General features: G+C 41.4%; 1 pseudogene across 1 annotated transcript; it reads left to right on the forward strand.

Annotated features, from left to right (window-relative positions):
* Nucleotides 1–335: 335 nt before the first annotated feature.
* Nucleotides 336–12,441, forward strand: LOC114298106 (uncharacterized; annotated as a pseudogene). Its single transcript, XR_014357481.1, has 5 exons — nucleotides 336–563; nucleotides 739–812; nucleotides 11,093–11,252; nucleotides 11,419–11,538; nucleotides 11,642–12,441. The product of XR_014357481.1 is annotated as an uncharacterized LOC114298106 (transcript).
* The last annotated feature ends 399 nt before the right edge of the window (nucleotides 12,442–12,840 follow it).

The following is a 12,840-nucleotide window of genomic DNA, read 5'->3' on the forward strand; positions in this document are numbered from 1 at the left end:
ATGTATGAATGTCTTCTGGAAAGAATCTTGTCTGAAATTTGATCAATGACCTAAGCATGATATGACTTATTTTAATGCAATTGGATGGAACCAATAGCAGAAGAATATTGTTTGAAGCATCTAAACTCCATATTAATCATTAGTTTGATAAGATTCTATGTAAGAAAAACCTAGTTTTCTAGCATGGTGATGTTCTCTAGAATTTTGCTCATTCTTAATCCTTAGGTACTATGCTTTATCTTTGGGAATGTAAATCTGTTACATTTTGTTTTTTTTATATGAATCACGTATTGGAGTTTGTATTTATCCAATATTACAAATTTTAATATTTCCAAATGCGATCAGGCTATGGTCGTTCCTTTTTTGAACCACTTTTGCCACTCATTTTGGGCCGCGATGTTAGTGGTGAAGTTGCAGCTATTGGAGCTTCTGTTCGATTTCTGACTGTTGGGTAGGAAGTGTTTGGTGCACTGCATCCAACTGTTGTACGGGGTACTTATACAGACTATGCAATTCTTTCAGAAGATGAACTTACTGCAAAACCAGTATCAATCTCACATGTGGTATGTCTTAAGAGTACTTACCTTTCCTGGCATTTTCACCTACTTGTATGATCTAGTTTTCTCATTATTATATCATTTATTTAGTTTACCAATTTACCCATCAAGTGTTATTCAGATGCATTTGATTACAAATTGCAATTTCATGGACCTTTTATCAATTATTGTGACCATGCAGGAAGCAAGTGCCATTTCGTTTGCTGCTCTGAGTGCATGGAGGGCTTTGAAAAGTATTGCTAGGATAACCCAAGGGTCTGCTTGTAATTCTGAAGTAACATTTTGTTTTGGAGTGTAAATTTTGATGAAATATATAGGCTTTTATAATATTTACTAAGTATGTTTATATCAATAATATCACAAGTATTTTATAGGTATTTAGAAGTTCCATTTCTAGTTGTTTTCCCTCTGTATTTGGGAAGACAAGCCATGACCTATCTGGTATTCCTTGGAGTCATCCTAGTTTATATGATTGTGGAGTTATGAAAGAGAAACGTTTTGTGAGATCCCTCATCATCTCATTCTAAATAACGAGAGATATTTTAATTTTCTTTGAAAGCCGCAAATGATGACTATTTTGATTAGATTTTCATTTACTGCTTGTTAAGTTGTCATAAAACTAAAATATCGTTCTGAAATTTTAGTAATGATGACACATTGATCTTAGTTAACAGTTTCTCAACAGTAAAAATAGAGAATTAGAAGACACTGAATCAATTACATTATGGTTCTCCAGACTGTCATACTAATGAATATGCTTTGGATTGCTATAATCCTTCCCCTGCCCCTTTCCATTTTGGTGATAAAGCATGTTGTCATCCCAAAATGTTTCATGGCTTTGTTGTGTTCAGTGTTGAATAATATCTATGTGGATTGTGCAAGATTTTTGTGTGTGTATTGTAACGCTCTCAAAATAAACCCCAAAACAGACATCCATAATACAAGAAAGGGATATCACATTTCATAAATCAGAGTATTCTTACAGAATGAATTACATGTTGATAATAAAAGTAAATGCCCTACGGGCTTACAACTTTCCAAGTCAACACTTGGTTACAAAAAGAAGAGTACTAACTCTACACAAAATGAGCCATTAGCTTGATATACATGTAATACAAAAAGTAATCAAAAAGGTCTCTCAGCCACTAAGCCTCCCAAGCTATGTCCTTGGAGGTGACATGTCACCTGCACCTGAAAGTGATGTCCCAAATAGGGTGAACCAACGCCCAGTAGAGATATGCTAAGCATAGTATGAGCAATAACTAAAACATTAGCACTTGATAAACATTTAACTCATATAAACCAACATACAGTACAATCCCATTTCATAATCCTTTACTTATCCAATTCTCAACTTATAAACACGGCTCAGAACCTGGCCAAACAACTTAGATGAGACTACACCTCATGCCAACAATACTTCAAACTGCCATTTTACGGAAATTGCGTCCGCGGGAATCGGCACCCATGTGTAATTATTTTCTTGTGGCCATTTTACAGAAATTTCATCCGCGGGACTCGGCACCCATGTATAGATATTTTCGAATTGCCATTTTACGGTAATTTCATCCGCGGGATTCGGCACCCATGTATAATTATTTTTGAATTGCCATTTTATGAAAATTTCATTCGCGGGATTCAGCACCCATGTATTCAAATACTCATCATATACAATGACCAATCAATACACAAATTCGTTGTATTATTCCAACCGTCATACTCAATGACATACTCAAATTAATTAGTTTTGATTCACCTAATCATCATGTAGTGTCTACAACAATCAAGACTATCCTCCACCGATAACCCAAAACAGTTATTTCTAAACAGATAATAAATGCACCAACAGATAAATTATCAATAATTCTCAAAGGTGAGTGATTATTAAGTCCAACTCCACCATTCATTCTCATAACTTCCCAATTTCACTATTTCACAATGAAAGTCATTGATTACACTAATGACCCACTAAAACCCAAATATGGCATTTTTCTCATTTTTCCAATATTGACCCAAAGGTCCAAATATTATCCTTAAACAACTACAATCCCATTTTAGAACCCAAGTACACATGTATTGGCCCCAAAGAACAAAACCCCTCTTTTCATATTGAAACCCTAACACCCACAATTACCCAACTTCAACATTACATCAAAATGACCACAAGTTTATGTCAAAGATCATAAATATGAGTAGTTATCCCTACCTCAAAGTCGGAGCTCAAAGGAGGAAGATGAAGAAATTCGAAAGTGCTCTAAACCCCAAGATTTCGGGTTGATAGAAAGCCCAAGCCAAGCCCTACACTTTTTACAAAGGGACAAGGCTAGAAACACACTAGAACTAGATCAAACCTTGGAGAGAATGTGAAATGTAGTGAGAGAAGCACTCAAATAGGTTTTTGGAAAGTAAGAGAGAGAGTGAGAGTTGCAAAAGTGATCTAAAGTGACCTAGCTGCCAACTAATATAAGTATGACCCGCTCGAGCGGAGAATAGGACGCTCGAGTGTCAAACACAAAAACTGGACCAAGCAGCCAAGACACAACTGCAAAACTCCACCCGCTCGAGCTCAAAGGAACACCCGCTCGAGCGTAGATTACACTCTTCTAGTACTTTTACAGACATTGAACACCCGCTCAAGTACAAGGATACCCGCTCGAGCTCGACCCGCTCGAGTGTAAAGAAATCCGCTCGAGCGTGAAAAACACATCTGCAGTATTTTGCAGACGGACAAACTACTGAAGGTGTGCAAACTCCGCTTGAGCGCAAGAAGACCCGCTCGAGCAGATCACTAAAAATCTGGGCAACAAGAGTTGGGACAAAAGCTCAACCAACCTGTTTGAAACACGCCCAAGACAATTCTACACTCAAATACAAAGACTTAAAGGACGAAAATGAATTACAGACAACAACAACTATCAACGAAACCGAGTCCGGAATACAGTAAATAAGGAAGGAAAAACTGACATCGCTATAACCTCCCCCCCTTAAGGAATTTCGTCCCCGAAATTAAGTACAAGTTTTCCTTAATTCTCAATAAGATTACTAACCAACATTCCAAAACTTGACCCATTACCAGTCATCCCATCTCTTTTCAAGAGGCAAATCACAATATATAACTCAATATGCATTTTTAACATGCTTTCCTTGAAATTCAACAAATTTCAATACATAATCTACAATTCAATTTCACATTCAATGCCAATAATATATTTGCATTTCTAAAACAAAATTAACATATGCAATGTTAAAATAAACTTCCATTTCAAGGCAAGTTCCATAATACTTCCATAAATCAAAACATATACAATGTTTTACAATTTAAGACATATTCCATGCTCTCAAAGTTCATCAATATTACAAAATTCCCAATACATGATTACACATCAACAAACATATCCGGATATTTTTCACGGACCTCCAACTCACGTTCCCAAGTGGCTTCTTCCACTCCGTGATGTTTCCACAAAACCTTTACCAAGGGAATGGTCTTGCCTCGCAAGACTTGCTCCCGCCTATCCAAGACCTGAACCGGTCTCTCCTCATACGAGACATCCTCATCTACCTCCAAGTCGGTCCAATCCAATACATGCGATGGATCTGGCTCGTACTTCCGAAGCATACTGACATGAAACACGTCATGCACCCCGGACAACTGCGGCGGCAAAGCTAAACGGTAGACAACCTCACCAATCCTCTCAAGGATCTCGAAAGGGCCTATAAACCGAGGGGACAACTTCCCACTATTCCCAAATCTCATCAAACCCTGCGTAGGTGATATTTTCAAGAAGACGTGATCGCCCACCTCAAATGCTAAAGGCCTCCTCCTACGGTCAGCATAACTCTTCTGGCGACTCTGGGCTGTAACAAGCCTCCTACGGATAAGCTCAACTTTCTCCATCGTTTCCTTCACCAACTCCGGGCCCAACAAAGGTGCATCACCCACCTCGGCCCAACAAACTGGAAACCTACACGATCGGCCATACAAGGCCTCAAACGGTGCCATACCAATACTGGCTTGAAAACTGTTGTTGTAGGCAAACTTCACCAAGGGCAAGTGCCTCTTCCACGACCCACTAAAGTCAAGAACACAACCTCGAAGCATATCCTCAAGGATCTGAATAGTACGCTCAGACTGCCCATCAGTCTGAGGATGATAAGCCGTGCTAAAGCTCAATCTAGTGCCCAAGGCACTCTGCAAACTCTGTCACAATCTAGCAGTAAAACGTGAATCTCTATCTGAGACAATCGACACTGGGACCTAGTGCAACCTCACTATGTCCCGAATATACAAGTCGGCAAGATGATCCACCGAATCTCTCACGCGCATAGGAATGAAGTGCGCCGACTTAGTCAACCGGTCTACAGCCACCCAAATAGCATCACTACCCCGCTGAGTCCTCGGAAGACCTACAACGAAGTCCATAGTGACATGCTCCCACTTCCACTCGGCAATAGACAAGGGTTGCAACAAACCCGCTGGCCTCTGATGCTCGGCCTTCACTTGTTGACAAGTAAGGCACTTAGACACAAACACAGCCACATCTCTCTTCATACCCCGCCACCAAAACTGGCGACCCAGATCACAATACATCTTAATGTCTCCCGGATATACCGCAAGGCGTGAATGGTGAAACTCTCGGAGTACTTCCTCTCGGCAAGACTCCGGCATAAACAAACGGTCTCGGTATCTCATACTCAAGTCGGGATACACCGTTAAACCCTTCTCAACCTTCCTGTTGGAGATTTTCTCTCGGAAGGATTCTACCTCAAGGTCACCCCCCTGTGCCTCTAACACTCGAGCCACAAGTATAGGCTGCGCAACAACGGAAAACAAGGCTGCAGCCTCAACGGACTCTCCCAGAAGCAAATCGAACTCGCCAAGTGCATCCAACATCTCCCACTCCCGGATGGCTATACAAGCTACATCACTAATCGATTTCCTGCTAAGGGCATCGGCCATAACATTGGCCTTTCCTGGGTGATAGTGCAACTCGAAATCGTAATCCTCAATAAACTCCATCTATCTCCTCTGTCTCAAGTTCAAGTCTCTCTGAGTAAACAGATACTTCAGACTCTTATGATCTGAGAACACCTCGAATCTCTCACCATACAGGTAGTGCCTCCAAATCTTCAAGGCAAAAATCACGGCTGCTAACTCAAGGTCATGTGTAGGGTAGTTCCTCTCGTGTATTTTCAACTGACGTGAGCCATAGGCTACTACTTTCCCCTCTTGCATCAACACATAACCCAAACCCTCTCGTGAGGCATCACAATAAACCGCATAACCCAAACCTCTCTCTGGAATAATCAACACTGGAGCGGTGGTAAGTCTAACTTTCAACTCCTGGAACGACTTTTCACAAGTCTCACTCCACACAAATTTGACCCCTTTTTCGCGTCAAACCAGTCAACGGTGAAGCTAGTCTGGAGAAATCCTTCACAAACTGGCAGTAATACCCAGCTAATCCCAGAAAACTACGGATCTCAAAAACACTCTTAGGCTGTACCTAATCCTGCACTGCCTCTATTTTGGATGTATCAACAGACACCCCTTCCTCGAAGACTACATGGCCTAAGAACTTAACCTCTCTTAGCCAGAATTCACACTTCCCAAATTTGGCATACAGTCTGTGGGCTCTAAGCAACTTGAGCACCACTCTCAAGTGTTCCTCGTGCTCCTCCTCAGAAGGTGAATAAATCAGGATGTCGTCCACGAAAACGACCACAAAGTGATCTAAGAATTCTCGGAAGATCCAGTTCATCAAATCCATAAATACTGCCGGTGCATTGGTGAGCCCAAATGGCATCACCAGAAACTCATAGTGGCCATACCGCGTACGGAATACCGTCTTCGGGATAACCTCCTCCCTGACCCTCAACTGGTGGTAACCCGATTTCAAATCTATCTTAGAGAAACAACGGAACCCCTTCAACTGGTCAAACAGATCATCTATACCGGGCATAGGGTATTTATTCTGAACGGTAACCCGATTCAACTTCCGGTAATCGATACAAAGTCTCAAGGCACCATATTTCTTTTTAGCAAAGAGGGTCGGTGCTCCCCACGGTGAAACACTAGGGCGAATAAAGCCCTTATCTAGCAACTCCTGGAGTTGGATTTTCAACTCACTCAACTCGGCTGGGGCAAAACGATAAAGTGCCATGAAAATCGGTGTCGTACCAGGCACTAAGTCAATGGAGAACTCGATCTCTCGATGAGGTGGTAAAGTAACAAGGTCCTTAGGAAAAACATCCGAATACTTGCAAACCACTCTTGGCAATACAGACTGGGTCTCATCACACTCACTACTCATAAAGCTAGAGAGGAGACCACTAAGCTCACTCTGCCCTCGCGGATCATATACTGGTGGTAACACACTGCCAACCTGATCCCCCAAGAAATGGAAACAATCCCCGCTCAAGGTACATACAGTGACCCTCTGGCGGTAACAATCAATAACTGCCCGGTATGACGATAACCAGTCCATACCCAAAATCATATCAAAACCCGACATAGCCATAACTACAAAAGAGAATGGAAGACGGCAGTCGGCGACCTCTATGTCACAACCTCTACATCCTTGTTTCAAAATCAATTCGCCCCCAACAGACGATACAACACATATAAGAGATGCTAACTGTGCAACTCCAACCCCAAAACAGATGCAAATGCAGCAGATATCAAGGAATGGGATGCACCCGTATCAATCAACACATTGGCAACCGAGTTGCAAAACAAAAAGGTACCTCTCACAACAGATGGAGTCGGTACAAGATCCTGCGCGGTAACAGCATACACGCTCCCGGTAGGTCTCTGGTCAACTTGCTCACCTCTTAGAGCAAAAGACTACTACACAAACTGAGACGATGAAGCCCCCTAATTGGCCCTCGAGGCCTGAACAGACTGTGCTGGCTACGAACTCTGCGTTTGTCTCGAACCAGACGCACCGGGTGTACCACCCAACTGTGGGCAAAACCTCTTCAGGTGCCCCACCTGACCACACTGGTAACAAGAGGACGACCGACTTCTGCCCTGACTCTGGCTCTGAGGTCGAGCCGAAGATGAAGTTGCTCCCTGACCTCCTCCCCTCTGAGCGCAAGCTGGAGATTTATGGCCCAGCTGACCACACTTGAAACAGGTAAAGTCTCCCTAGCTGCCTCTCCCAGAACCCGAACTCGGTACTGGAAAGGTAGATCTCACCAAAGCACTCTGGGACTGCTGAGGGTTAGAACCCATCTGCCTCCTACCATCCCCCTGGCCATCCTGACTCCTCTCGGAGCCCCTCATCCTCTCCTCCTCCTCCTGCATCATAGTCTCCATATGGGTCGCGGCATTAACAAGACGCCCATACTCCCGGGTCATAGAAACCCCAACTCTCATCTTGAGGCCATGCCTCAACTTCCTCTCAAACTCGATACAACGGCGTTCCTCAGATGCCACAAGCTCAGGTGCGAACCTGGATAAGCTAGTAAATGCGGCCTCAAACTCGGCCACTGATAAACTCAGCTGCTTGAGCTGACAAAACTGGTCCCTCAACTTCTCCCTGATAGCTGGGGATAAGAACTTCTCCTGGAAAGCATCTACAAAGGCCTCTCATATGCCACTAATACGATCCCTCATGAACTTTCACCACTGACCCGCATCCCCCTTAATCTGGAAAGATGCCAAGGTCACCTTCAATGCCCCGTCTTCGATGCCAATCATCTCAAACGTCTTAGTCATCTGTTCTAACCACTCGTCAGCCTTAAGTGGCTCTTTCGGATCACCGACAAACTCATCCGGATTTGACCGGAAGAACTCCCTCTTTAGAAAAGAAGGCCCTGCACCAACAACCTGGGCCGGGACTTGATTCTCAGCTCTGAGAATGCCTATGGATTCCCTCAAAGCTCCTGCTATCTCGCGGGCTAAGGCGCCCATGGCCTGCTGCCCCTACTGGCTCGGCCACATTGGCCTGACTAACACCCTCCTGCTGCACTGAAATCTTATCCGGTATAGCCATCTCCTGCCTCCTAGGCCTACCTCGCCTACCACCACGTCCTCGCCCTGACATCCTAATAAAGGTAACGAAGAACATTAGCACATTCACAAATGTGCCGAAGCTATAACACTAGCGTCCTAATGCAATGGACAACCGTAATTCACTCAACGTAAGCACATAATCACATAAGCACTTATGAATTTCATTTCTGGATAATGATAGTCCCGAGGCGTTACAAGAGTTCCAGTTAGAAACAGCATTGATCAAGTGCTTTTCCAACAAGACTCACAGAAACCCAAGGATCCAATCAACATCCTAGACACTAAATCCCATACCCATACAGCCACATAAACATGTTATCACATAAGCACATAACACTATATCTAAGTCACTAACAAGCGAGACAAACCCATTATGATACTAATCACTTCCCACGTACCCAAAGTATTCAAACCCGGTACGCTTTGATACCAAGTTGTAACGCCCTCAAAATAAAACCTAAAACAGACATCCATGATACAAGAAAGGGATATCACATTTCATAAATCAGAGTATTCTTACAGAATGTATTACATGTTGACAACAAAAGTAAATGCCTTACGGGCTTACAACTTTCCAAGTCAACACTTGGTTACAAAAAGGAGAGTACTAACTCTACACAAAATGAGCCCTTAGCTTGATATACATGTAATACAAAAAGTAATCAAAAAGGTCTCTCAGCCACTAAGCCTCTCAAGCTACGTCCTTGGAGGCGACATGTCACCGGCACCTGAAAGTGATGTCCCAAATAGGGTGAGTCAACGCCCAGTAGAGATATGCTAAACATAGTATGAACAATAACTAAAACAATAGCACTTGATATACGTTTAACTCATATAAACCAACATACAGTACAGTCCCATTTCATAATCCTTTACTTATCCAATTCTCAACTTATAAACACGGCTCAGAACCTGGACAAACAACTTAGATGAGACTACACCTCATGCCAACAATACTTCAAACTGTCATTTTACAGAAATTGCATCTGCGGGATTCGGCACCCATGTGTAATTATTTTCTTGTGGCCATTTTACGGAAATTTCATCCGCGGGACTCGGCACCCATGTATAGATGTTTTCGAATTGCCATTTTACGAAAATTTCATCCGCGGGATTCGGCACCCATGTATAATTATTTTCGAATTGCCATTTTACGAAAATTTCATCCGCGGGATTCGGCACCCATGTATTCAAATACTCATCATATACAATGACCAATCAATACACAAATTCATTGTATTATTCCAACCGTCATACTCAATGACATACTCAAATTGATTAGTTTTAATTCACCTAATCATCATGCAGTGTCTACAACAATCAAGACTATCCTCCACCGATAGCCCAAAGCAGTTATTTCTAAACAGATAATAAATACACCAACAGATAAATTATCAATAATTCTCAAAGGTGAGTGATTATTAAGTCAAACTCCACCATTCATTCTTATAACTTCCCAATTTTACTATTTCACAATGAAAGTCATTAATTACACTAATGACCCACTAAAACCCAAATATGGCATTTTCTTCCTTTTTCCAATATTGACCCAAAGGTCCAAATATTATCCTTAAACAACTACAATCCCATTTTAGAACCCAAGTACACATGTATTGGCCCCAAAGAACAAAACCCCTCTTTTCATATTGAAACCCTAACACCCATAATTACCCAACTTTAACATTACGTCAAAATGACAACAAGTTTATGTCAAAGATCATAACTATGAGTAGTTATCCCTACCTCAAAGTCGGAGCTCAAAGGAGGAAGATGGAGAAATTCGAAAGTGCTTTAAACCCCAAGATTTTCAGATTGATAGAAAGCCCAAGCCAAGCTCTACACTTTTTACAAAGGGACAAGGCTAGAAACACACTAGAACTAGATCAAACCTTGGAGAGAAGGTGAAATATAGTGAGAGGAGCTCTCAAATAGGTTTTTGGAAAGTTAGAGAGAGAGTGAGAGTTGAAAAAGTGATCTAAAGTGACCCAGCTGCCAACTGATATACGTATGACCCACTCGAGCGGAGAATAGGACGCTCGAGCGTCAAACACAAAAATTGGACCTGCTCGAGCGCAATAATACCCGCTCGAGTGTAGATTACACTCTTCCAGTACTTTTACAAACATCGAACACCCGCTCGAGCGCAAGGATACCCGCTCGCACTCGACCCGCTCGAGCGTAAAGAAATCTGCTCGAGCGTGAAAAACACATATGCAGTATTTTGCAGACGGACAAACTACTAAAGGTGTGCAAACTCCGCTCGGGCGCAAGAAGACCCGCTCGAGTGGATCGCTAAAAATCTGGGCAATAAGAGTTAGGACAAAAGCTCAACTAACCTGTTTGAAACACGCCCAAGACAATTCTAAACTCAAATACAAAGAGTTAAAGGACGAAAATGAAATACAGACAACAACAACTATCAACGGAACCAAGTCCGGAATATAGTAAATAAGGAAGGGAAAACCAGGATCGCTATAACTTTCTCATGATTGCATTTTCAATCTCATCTCTACAGACAAAGGGTGTTGGTGGTTAGTGGAGGAGAAGCTTTCAGTTTTGCAACAATTTAGCTTGCAGTAGCTGCAGAGTACCATGTTTCAACTACATATGGAAGTGAAAGTATAGATCGGGGTATGGCAGTTGGAGCTGAGCAGGCTGTGGACTATACTACTCAGGTGATGATCATTAAAGAGCGCATCTCATTTGTTCCATTGCCAGTTGTTGGAGATTTTGATGATTGTATAGTGTGCCTATTTTCCATTCTAATCTTTGGGTTGGCTATAATATTTAAATTTTCCCCCATAGAGTTAACCATTTTCTTTTTTAATTTTTTATTTATAGGACATTGAATCAGCACTAAAAGGGCAATTTGATGTTGTTTTGGACACAATTGGTGTACTAGAGACGGAAATGACAGGCATTAACCTTTTGAGGAGAGGTGGACACTATATGACGTTGCAAGTGAGAGATGGAAACTTTAACTACTTTACTTGCTTTTTTCACTAATATGGAATCTTTAGATGCACATTAACATTTCAATAATTTTGGTTGTCTTTTCCTATAGGGGGAGTCGGCATCACTGACTGACAAATATGGGCTGGCTATAGGGCTCCCTATTGCTTCTGCTATTTTGCTGAAGAAATAGATTCAATACCGATATTCTCACGGAATAGGTACAGAAAAACCTCATTATAGTATCGTAATTTGATCAGGTTATTTAGTGGAAATTGGATGTTAATGACTGTTGTTCTAAATTGTGAGGTTGTGACCCTAAGATTCATTACAAGGAGAAACTTGAAACTGAAAACCTGAAACTTGAGATGGTGGAAGTTTGTTTTGAGTAAAATTTTCACAGTTTACTGTTAGTGCCAGAAGCCAGTGGCATTGCTTTTTTTACTTTCATGCGAATTTCTACTAGCAGGTTGAGAATGCCCTTTTTCTGTCTTAAAGTTCCTGCAATTTGGATTACCCCCAAAAGGAAAAAAAAAGCTCTTGTATGAGTAACATATCAAAATTTTACTCCTATGAGTAAGCTCTTACAATTACGACTCTTGTCAAAATTTGGTGTTTCATGGCACTTCATTCTCCAAACCTAACAAGAACAATTCATAATGTGATTTGACCCAAATACGAGCTACTTATATGTGCCCGGGATGTGCTCTTGAGTCTAGCCATTAGTGTGGAAACTTACGTCAAAGTGGGGCGCATAAGTTCTAAGTCTCAAGCAATTTTTGTATGGATTTTTATGCACAAGTCAAAACATTTAGATACCAAATAATCAATCTTGACAAAGCTCACATTCTTTATCGTTTTACTTGTTGGTTCAACCATTTAATAATTTATAGAAATACATAGCACAATATTCTTTCTTTTATTCTTTGTTTTTAAAAGTTTGATACATATTCGTTCATGATTTTTCCTTCTTTTTTTTTTTTTTTGTGGTCACCAGAGTGTCAGGCCTTGCTCGGACAAATTTCTTGGGTACATATAATTCTCCCACTCCATACATATCATGTAATTATCAGGCCAAAACATTGGGAGGGAGGAAATTGGTTGTATGGGACTTAGTGACCAAATTTCCAAAGCAAAGAGAAGGAAAAAGGAAGAAGAGAAGGATATTTTGGTAAATCAAATAGGCGATTGTCACCTCTTTTATATTTACTTTTCACCTCTCATTTTAGTTGTAATTATAAAAAAATTTCTCATTGATTTATTAATTGCAGCCCTAATGTCCTTGAGATGTAGTTCTCCAAATTGAAATTA

This window comes from Camellia sinensis, chromosome 2 (assembly GCF_055761805.1).
Source record: "Camellia sinensis isolate YWXY chromosome 2, ASM5576180v1, whole genome shotgun sequence".
Lineage (NCBI taxonomy): Eukaryota > Viridiplantae > Streptophyta > Magnoliopsida > Ericales > Theaceae > Camellia > Camellia sinensis.